We start from the raw sequence: 11,220 nt of genomic DNA, 5'->3' as shown, positions 1-11,220 counted from the left end.
AACACAATATATAGACAATACACAAGTAATTTTAAAATAAGTATTGTAGGTATAGGTGGCATTATTAATTCAAACAATCTCGTACAGCAAATGGTGGTCTATACCTACAGTAACAACGAATTCATTAAAAAATAAATATTAATTAAAAAATAATTTTCTTTTAGACTCTAGACTAAATTCTATCAGTTTTAGAAAGTAATTCCCTGTGAAAGTAATAACAGTAAAAATAAATAACGATATAAAATCTCTAAGGCTTCTAAATCGTTAAATACATAATATTGTGACGACACTTTTTCGTACCATGCATGTCAAGCCTGTTACTAGTCTGCATGTCAAGCCTGTACCTAATTGCGTTTAGGAACTCTTGGAAACTTTGTACCTAATATACCGTTGCATTAGTGATTTAATTCATTTTGTCAACTCTTCAGGCTAATCGACTAAAATTATTAGATTTGGCCTAACACCCGCTTTTAGTAGCATCACCTGTGACAGAGCGGGTCTAGAAAGTATTACATCAAAAGCTTATTTCGCCGCTAAGCAGCATTTATGTGTTATAACAATGCTGCTTTCCGATCTGAAAGGCAACCCAGTGATAATACAAGGCTACGCCTCAGGTTGACGGACACGGGGTGCATTTTTTGTGCGACGTGTTTTTGCATGCCCTGCGAAGTTTTTCTCTGTTTATAGGCGATAGTTTTCACTTACCATCATAAGGTCATAATATTATGCTTGATCCGTCAAATCTTAATATATATAAATCTCCTGTCACGATGTTTGTCCGCGATGGACTCCTAAACTACTGAACCGATTTTAAATTAAATTGGCACCCCGTGAGCAGTCTGGTCCAACTTAAGAGATAGGATAGCTTAGATCTTTAAGTAAAGTCGCAATTTTAGTTTATTGCAAATTTTTTGTCTATAATTAATTGACAGTCACATGTCATATATATATACTACTATACTCATTTAAGGCTTAGCGATACTGAATACTTTAAAAACAAAATCAAACGCAGACGAAGTCGCGGGCAACAGCTAGTCTATATATATAAAAGAGAAAGTGTGTGGGTATGTTCCGTATAGGCTCCGAAACGGCTGGACCGATTTCAATGAAACTTTCAGGGATTCTCCGGATTGACCTGGCAAGTAATCCTGTAAAGTTTGGTGACGATCGGAGCACTCCTATTTTTGAACTGTCAAACTGTCAAATACAGCTTTTATTTACTATGGTGATATTCTATTGTTGGTTGTACATGGGTGTAGATAATGATCTTCACCCGCTCGATAAGAGAATAGAAGAGAATGAATACGGAGAGAAATAAATGATTTAATATATTATGAGACTTGAATAAAAAACTTAATGATGTAAGTTTATTGTTTAAATAAAATAAAGAAAAACTAGCCCGGCGAAGCGGGCTGGGTACGCTAGTATTACTATAAAAAAACATCAAACCAAATGGCTTCGCTACAGTGGGTCTTAAAACGTTACTCTACATTGCAATATGAACCTTTGCTAGTTGAGGTATGTCCCGAAAGCATGGCTTGCAACCTGGCAGCCCTACCCCAAGTTCACTGTGGCGCCTTATTATGTTACCTTTGTTTTCAAATTTAATTGGCCCCTCCGAGATAAGGTATCTTGATAATAAACGACTACCAATAAACCGGGTACGAGCAGCGGCGCCGATAAGAGTCCCGATGACGTTTAATAGTAGCAAGTACAATTCAGATTTGTTATAGGCACCTTCCATTCTTGCTAGGTCAAAATCTAAATCAAAAAATTACACGTATTGGGAATGTCACTTCTTAAAAACTTTGCTTTAAAATTACAATTTTGCATCTTCACCCAACTTCAATCACTTTCATTTCATTTTTTGGACGGACAGGAGCTGATAACCACAATATCGGAATATCAAGGAGATGGGGCGATCACGAAAACTGGCTATGGGAAGAGCTCCAGGGCTTGACGACATCGGGGGGAAACGGGGACGTGGACCCGAGGGTGCCTCCTGCGAGGACTCAGAACTCGGTTCGACTTGACGTTTCGGACTTGTTGATAATCAGTATACTTCAGAACGCTCACTATAACATTGGACTCTGCATTCGTGAACTCATTTTCGAGTATCGAAATACTGTAATATGAAAACAAAATTGACCTAATATATCTTGTTTTGGAGTCGCACATTCTGTAGTCATGTGAAGTGCGCTGTGTGTATACATTTAAGGTCTAATACTAGGTATATAAATACCATTTTATTCGAAACCGACCTTCGTTTAGGAGCGTACAAATGTTACAATACGAGACTGACCGGCTTGCTCGTTTGCCCGCTAATAAAAAAATTACGATGACAAAACATTCAAATAGGAAGTAATTGTGTATTAAACTTTGGTTAACATATTTACATATTCAGCGAACGTTTTTAAAACGGCCCAAGGTGTTGGGTAATTTAACTAATTATGTATCTGTGCCAGTCAATTGGGTTTCAATTATAATCAAGTGTCAATGTTAATGACAGCGTCGCTTTCAAGGCCGCCGGGACCTATTGACCCTTTTTCGTATGCTTTTGTGTCCGGTAAGACAATACGATAGTTATTTTTACCAAAGGGCGGGTGATTTACACTGGTTGAACTGGTTATTAAAATGAACAAATACTCTGATATGTAGATGTAGACCAAAGTCGTCGAACAGTGCGTGTTGCCATTACTTCTGGACCTGAAATGTGGTCGCTTACTATCTGCCTCATAAGAAAGCGGTCATTCAGCGGGTGAAGGAGAGAGAGCTATGCTAAGAGTATTACCCAGAACTACGAGATCAAATCAGAAATGAGGAGATCCTTAAAAGAACTAGAGTTACTGAGAAAACTCAACGAGTCGGGAAGCTGGAATGAGTGAGGCACACAACTAGGCAAACCGATGGACGTTGGGGTCCCAAGGTGCTTGAAGAGCGACCCCGTATTGGTAAACGCAGAGTTGGTCGGCCCCAAAGAGTTGTACAGACAACAGTAAAGGAGTCGCTGGGAGCCGCTGGAAACAAGCTCCAGGGGCTGTGGATTTTAGAACTTGCTACAAGAGACCTATGTTCAGCGTATATATTGGTAGATTTGAAGAGCGACCCCGTATTGGTAAACGCAGAGTTGGTCGGCCCCAAAGAGTTGTACAGACAACAGTAAAGGAGTCGCTGGGAGCCGCTGGAAACAAGCTTCAGGGGCTGTGGATTTTGGAACTTGCTACAAGAGACCTATGTTCAGCGTATATATTGGTAGATTTGACTTCGATGTTACAGGATAGATCCTCCTCTATGCATCAACCTTACTGCTGAGTGTCGTGTTCCCTGCCACAGAATATCGTATCTCTGACAATGTCGCGCCATCAAAATTTGTCCGTGGCATGGTGAAGAGCAATGTAGACAGGTGTTACAGGATAGGTAAGCTAAATTCAATCATCATTAAAATAGTTCACCCATATACGAGTAGTTACTGACTTAGACCAACATAGCTTAGGCAAAGCAATCGGATGATTTGTACAATCTCAATTATGTGCTCCGCTTAGGCTTATCATAGGCATTTACGAATCAGTCATCATCATCATCAGCGAATCAACGTTACACTGGTAGACACAAGCTTTTTGCCTCGTAGGAGGGAATATAGATCCTGAGACTTCTTCGCACTTTGTTAGCGTAGTGGACAAGTGCTCTATACTGTCCCACTTACAATTTATTTAGCTTATTATGATTATGATGACGATGATGCTGCAAGTTCAACTAACAATTTAATTTAATCATATCATCTCATTTTGGATTATCCAGCTTCGTTAATCCAGTAAGTAAAAAGCAGTTGCGCCGTAGAGGTCACAGAGTCACACAGCTAAAAGATTTAACACCATAATGCATGTTTACGTGAACCCCAACTGCCAACTAAAAGCTATTAACCGAAATATTCAAAAGTGATAACGATTAAAATGCGCAAACAATGTACAGCGATGTTACAAAGTTATATTAACTTGTAGGTCAGTCGGCGACCCAAAACTAACAGGTTACAGGACGGCTCATTTGAATTGCGGTCCGCGGAAATTATGAATATTTGCGCCGCCATTAATACAGCGAAGCTCGCTATAATAACTTGTTACCCACTTAACATTAATTATTATTCAACGCTCAATGCTCACTTTGTACAGTGTGTGGGATTTTAGTAAACAATTTCAACTTTAGTTTGATAATAAGTTGTTTGATAAGAGTTTACGCTTATTGTTGCTGGACATGGGTCTCTTCTTTACAAGAGTTGGCAAGATAGAAGTAGTTTTGCAATATACTATGTGGCAATGGCAGATCAGAATACAGTTTCTACCAACTCTTCTTCCAGCGGGTGTCGTACGAGCTAAGGGAAAATAGCAAAGAACGGAAGCGTCCTTTGTGCATTTACTGACATCTACTGCGATCACCTAGCCGTCAGCCTCACGGCGATTATGGTACCCCCCCCCCCCCCCTCCCCCCCTTTCAGAAAGGCCTTCCGTGTACCAGTGGACTGTAATAAGCTATAAGTAGGTATATAATTATTAAATATAGTTTAAACTGTATGATGTAAGTAATTAACAATAACATATATATCCTAAGAGCAAGCAAGTGAGATTTTTATATTGATTAACCACTGATACTCGTCACTCAGTTAAAGATCCGTTATCTAAAATATCATTTAATATTTTATTTAATTTTAATTTTAGGTTAAATCTGATTTACTCGTAAGTTATACTATCGTAGTATTATATACAGTATTTTTGTTTTAATTTTTGTCACATGCTTATTTGGCCCGAAATAAAAGCATTTCTTATTTATTATTATTATTAAAAATAATATCATAAACTCTAAACAGTTTTACTATTAAAATAAAGTGTGTGTGTAACCTTTAAAGTAAGTTAAAATTTTATAATTATTTATTGATGAGATAGTTTCCTATTCACAATTGATCCGTTTGAAAATATGTTATTTGCGACTAGCTGGCGTATAAGTCAAGAAGCGTGGAGTATATGACATATACTAACGACCAATCAAAATTACTTAAACTACACAGACGTCTGACGTATGCGTTACTTCCGTCAGAAAAAAATATGAGTTACTTCCTAGTCGCGCCTAAAGAAGTTTTACTTCAAAAATTTCCATTGTTACCCAGACTAGAGGTGGGGACTTATAAAAAGGTAAAAGAGAGGGCCATGGATAGAGAAAGTTTCTCTTAAGTTTAAGAAGAAGAACCAGAAGATAAGCAATGTAAGCCTATAGTCTGCACCCAGTGGCGTGCACAGGGTTTTTGACCAGGGTATGCATAAAGGAGGAAAATGGCATAAAATGGAAAAATCCTTCCCCTTTATGAGTAATACAAAATTTTTAGAGTATGCAGTGCTTTTGTGCACGTATGAAGTGCACGCCACTGTCTGCACCTACTGTACCTATACAAGTTGTGTAACTTTCCGCTCCGTTACCATAAGTTTTCTCACAATGTGTGCTTGAATGCAAATAAACTGCTGCTGATTGCAATTCAACTTTTTTTGCTTTTTGTTAAACATAATATTTTAATAAGAAATAAAAATACTTTTTCCGTTGTTTGTTTTCTTTTAATTTATTACTATGTAGTAGGTACTTTTATGTCATTGATAGCAAGCACTGAAACGCGAAAGTTGTAATTACAGACTTGGAGCAAAGAACATTAAATTGTCTAACGATCTACTCTATAACTAGAGACACATTATTGTTTTGTTTTTATTTTTAATTCCACTACAAGTGAGCCCTTGACTACAATATCACCTGGTGGTAAGTGATGATGCAATCTAAGCGGGCTAACCTGTTAGGGAGTATGGTAGTCAAATCTGTAATCGGTTTCTACGCTACATCGCTCCAGAACACCAAATCGCTTAGCGGCACGTCTTTGTCGGTAAGTAGGTAACTAGCCACGGCCAAAGCCACAAAAATCAAACTGAAGAAACCTTTTTAGTAGTATATTATGATAGTATCTTTAGTTAAGTTTATAACCATCTTCAGCAATTCCCAATTATTTAACTAGCTGGTAAACAGAACCCAAAGAATTAAAATAAAGAAAAAAACGGGATGCAATCTAAATTTTATTGGCAATGAGGCTTGAGCGAGTAGTATCATTGAAATAAGTAGGTAAACATTCTCCGTGAAGGAAGGGGGGGTGGGTATTGATATATCAACCATAGATACACAACTGTGGAAGGCTTGCTCTGGTTTAACCGAGGCAAAATTTTTCATGTCTGTTTAGCTTATTTTTTATAACATGTCTTAAAATGTAAGCAATCTTAATTTTTAAATTTTATGTAGATACTTTGTGTATGTGATCCTAAGGTCGTACTCAGTATAGAAGCGGTGATAGCCCAGTGGGTATCACCGCGACTTCACTTTCGGGGGGCAAAGTTCGAATCCGACACACACAGATTTTGATTGAAAATATTTTTAATTTAGCCCTCCATCAAAGCTCACCAACATATAGGACCACAGTTTTCAGCCAATGTGTCTTAATATTAATCACAGAGAGTAGACCCTATCAGTGAGGCTCAAGTCGATGGTCGGCGAGTTGACAGGTCCTCGAATGGGGTCTCCGTCTCTGCAAACGGAGTATAGGAATTCCAGACTAGATAGAGCTTTCAACTAGATAGAGCGGCATACAAGAGACCCTCCCCCGTATGTCTAATATTTGTCACATGTCTATTATTAAATTAATGGTTGGTAAAATATGAATTGCAAGACAATTACTGAGGACAAACTTACTATATTACTTAGTTGATTGCAATTTCTGTATACGTATATACGTAATTAATAATATAAAAACCTGAACTAAGGACGTAGATATGTAAAGTTGCACATATAGGGCTTATGCCGTGGGCACGTTAAACAGCTTTCTCGGGGTTGCAATTTTAGAGAACTATTTCTCTTGTTAGTTTTATTGTAATAATAAATTGACCGACGCTAAAACGGAACGTGTGTGGAAAATAAAAAAATCGGAATGCGATAGTTTGACGCTGAATTAACATCGCAGTCGTTCCTAACGTGGAGATTCAGCCGCTAAAATATATTTTAGAACTACCAAAGAATTTTTTATAACGGTTTAAAAAGTGATAACCTTTTTAAATATTATACAGCTTGTTTAAATTATACTTTAATATTTTAAAACCCTTTTTAAGAATACAAAACATATATAACAAGTATGCGTAAAAAATATCTATAAATATTTAATATCTGTGGGTTATTTTTAGTAATCTTAGTGGGTAAGCTTTATTGCTACTCTTTTCTTTTGTTCCTATATTTTTCCGGCTTTTCTTCTTTTGTGGTTTTTTCATGGCGAGTTTGTAAATTTATTATTTTATTAGTAAGCTTATATAATACATTCATTTATGACAACCACAAAATGCAATGGTTTTTCATTGCGAGAGAATATATGTTATTTACGTACTTTTGGAATAAATTTAATAACATAAATGTTGATCTTAAAGTTTTCGTAGAATTTTCTTACGATGACAGTTCATGCAAGTCTGTTGTTCGGTATATCTTGGGGTTTTTATATCAAAGGGTACAAGCTACGAAAACAATTTAAGACAAAAAAGAGTAGCGAAAACCAGAAATGAATCTGGGAGGGAGGGGGTTGCTACGGGGGCGGAGAGGGCACGGTAACAACATCGGAGGCGAGGGGCATAGAGCTAAGCGCGTTTAGACATGGCCAGTGGAAGTGAAAAAATTACCTTCTGTGGTGTACCACCTAAAATTTCAATTTACTCATCGTCTCCGTAAGTCTAGGTTCGAGCGCCATTGGACCTTAGGTTTGCGATTTTTTTTTATACCACTTAAAGCTATCCCTTCAATGCAAACTCACCTGGTGGTAAGTAATGATGCAGCCTAAAATGGTAACGGGCTAACTTGTTAGGAATAATGGCAGTTATATTTAATTCATACCGAAACACTAAATCGCTTAGCGGCACGTCTTTGTTGGTAGGGTGGTAGCCACGGCAGAAGCCTCCCACCAGACCAGGTCAGAGAAAATTTTGAAATGATAAATTCCCGAATCTCAACTGCCAGAAATCGAATTCGGGACCACAGACTTAAAATCATAGCGGTCACCGATGCGAAAAAATTTCTACGCGGCATCGAACCGGGACCGGTTGTTAGAGTGGTAAATAGCACTAAACCACATGACCTGACCAGAGAAAATTCTTAACTTGTAAATTTCCAATTACAGACAGTTGAAGACTGGCGTACTAAGCCAATATGGTCGTTAGAAACGTCCGCCTGTTATCGCTCTAGGGCTCAATCCGGCGAGGTTTCCCGACGCTGTTGCATCCCGCTACGTAGTTATCAGGAACATACAATCCTAAACAACAACCTGTGTTAGTAGCAGACTTCTCCGAGACAGAGCTCGTCCGAGGTAGTACCACCAGTGGCGTCCATAGAGGGTATGCAGAGGGTATGCAGATGATATAAAATGAAGAAAATCTTCAGTACGAATTATAAAATAATGATAATAATAATTAATATACTACGACAATACACACACCGCTATCTAGCCTCAAAGTAAGCGTAGCTTGAGTTACGTAACTAAGACGACTGACGAATATTTTTATGAATAATATACATAAATACTTAGAATATAAATATAAACACCCAGACACTGACATTCATGCTCATCACACAAACATTTTCTAATTGTGGGAATCGAACCCACGGCCCTGGGCTCAGAAAGCAGGGTTACTGCAAACTGCAACAAACGGCCGTCGAAAACCTAAGGGTAGGCTTTTTATAACTCTTACAATACCTATCCTTAAGTTTTCTCCTCCTTAGGTTTTTAAGAAGTTTAACTCGTACTGGAGATTTTTATCACTTTATATTATCTACCTGCTTAGCGCATACCCCGCCATGCTTATAACTCCCGTCGAGCAGCATTACCATATATATATCCATAGCTTTGACGGCCGACTGGCGCAGTGGGCAGCGACCCTGCTTTCTGAGTCCAAGGCCGTGGGTTCGATTCCCACAACTGGACAATGTTTGTGTGATTAGCAATAAGTGTTTTTCAATGTCTCGGTGTTTATATGTATTTTCTAAGTATTTATATATATATAATTCATAAAAATATTCATCAGTCATCTTAGTACCCATAACACAAACTACGCTTACTTTGGGGCTAGATGTCGATGTGTGTATTGTCGTAGTATATTTATTTATATTTATTTAGCTTATTATGTAGAGTTATCATATCTTATTGGCAAACCTTAAGCCTGAATTTTGGTAAGAGATAAAGTCTGAGCAACATAAACTATTCTACTAGTAGCAAAGCTTTTTGTGACGGAGCTCATCCGGGGAAGTACCATCGCCATGTTTATTTCTAATGCAATAACTATTTTGCAATGCTATGTTCCGCTCTGAAGGATTTGATTACAAGCATATGTGGTTTAACACCTATGGCTCATGTCGATGGACACAGTGCGACATTGTGTAAGACATGATCTTCGCATGCTGCTGTATAGGCGATGATTTTTAAACCACCATCTGCTTGGTCCGGCGATTGTAACTAGTAAAAAAAGCACACCGGATACCGCGATGATACAAAAAATGTGGAGCGCGCTCGCCTCTATGATGCATATTCACCCTAGATTTAAAAGAAACTCCATATTCTAATATGAAATAAAAGAACATTCCGGATTATTATATTATACTAGCGGACCCCAGTGCCATATGTCGGGTTGATTTGTGAATCTAAACCATCCAGGGAGCCACTCAAACGCATACCAAAAAATTCATTCAAATCGGTCCAGCCGTATAGGAGGAGTTCATAGATATTGCAAATTATATAAGAGGAATAAAAGCGCGTTTTACATATTCTGAAATTTTATCGTCTTTAATTTTTTTTCTCAGTTATTCAATTAAATTGTTCAGACTTAAGATTTTTTTTGAAAATACCAGCATTTTTGTTTCTTTTTTATTTACCCAAGATAAGTTTATTTGTGTAGTGATTTAGTAGTCAGATTTTATTGTAGTTATAGTATGTTTGTAGCATGTCATTTCAGTTTTGTATACAACCAAATTAGCATTTTTATCAACTCATTTATCTAATAATAAACAGTGTCGATCAGTATATAACGTGTTTTTACATAATAAGGCTTTGGTGCTGATGAGAAGTAGCGGTGTAATTTATTAATACTAGCTTCAGTTATTTTAGAATTCTATAATTACTATTTCTTTTTTTTTTTCGTCGAAAAATACAAAAAAAAAAAATTACATTTAAAACGTGTAAAACATAAACTCTTAAGAGTTTTACCGTTACGAGTACATAAACTTTATTTATATAAGAATTTCTGCTGTTGCCATTTCACGTGTACTCGATTCTAAGAAATTTCTAATGATTAAGACTTCATTTTTTTTTAATATTTTATCAAGACAAGGTAATTACTCTAATTGATTGTATTTACCATCTTTCGAAGTAGTCTGGTCTATATTCCAAGAATATTAATTGGGAAGCCTTTTGCCTACGTTAATGAGCTTTTCAAAATAGGTAGTAGTATACTATAAAACCTGCATTATTCCAAAGTTAAAATTATTATGACCTTAATAGTCAAATAGTAACGGACGAACATTTGAATTGTATTTATATGTATAGATGTCTACATAATATGCTTATATTAAATCTTATCAGTATAAAATCTCGATATTCCTCTTATCGTGTTCTGATCTTGAATATTTATCAAATAAAAATGTCGTTCATGTATGGATTGTGACTTCGCAACAGGATCTATAAAACAATATTCCTTAATGAATAATGCAATAGTTCAAAATGTAAGATATTTTGATGCGTGCTGAGATAAACTTCATCTAGGAAAAAATATCTAGATATATTTTTTTTTTTTGATAGTGTGAGAATGTTTCGTTAATGATCAATATGATGTCATCTACGTCTTAGTTAAAGTTAGCGAACCTACTAACTCTTAAATAACTATGAGTTGCCATTTTTTTTAATCTGCGTTAAAAAAGTTTTCAAATATCATAAAAGTATTTGAAGCTAGTGGAACCGGCAGACATCATGAGGCCCGGTTAAGCAGCGCCATCTACCGGATCCCATTGGGTTACAAAAAATGTAAAAATAACATATTACATTTCATACACAACGTGTAACAGAATTACGAAATAATATTGCATAAGTATATTCTATAAATAGGCAACCTATAAAAAAATGAAATC

Source organism: Pararge aegeria, chromosome Z, assembly GCF_905163445.1.
Source record: "Pararge aegeria chromosome Z, ilParAegt1.1, whole genome shotgun sequence".
Lineage (NCBI taxonomy): Eukaryota > Metazoa > Arthropoda > Insecta > Lepidoptera > Nymphalidae > Pararge > Pararge aegeria.
The sequence above is the reverse complement of the archived record's forward strand: the minus strand, read 5'-3'. Positions refer to the sequence as shown.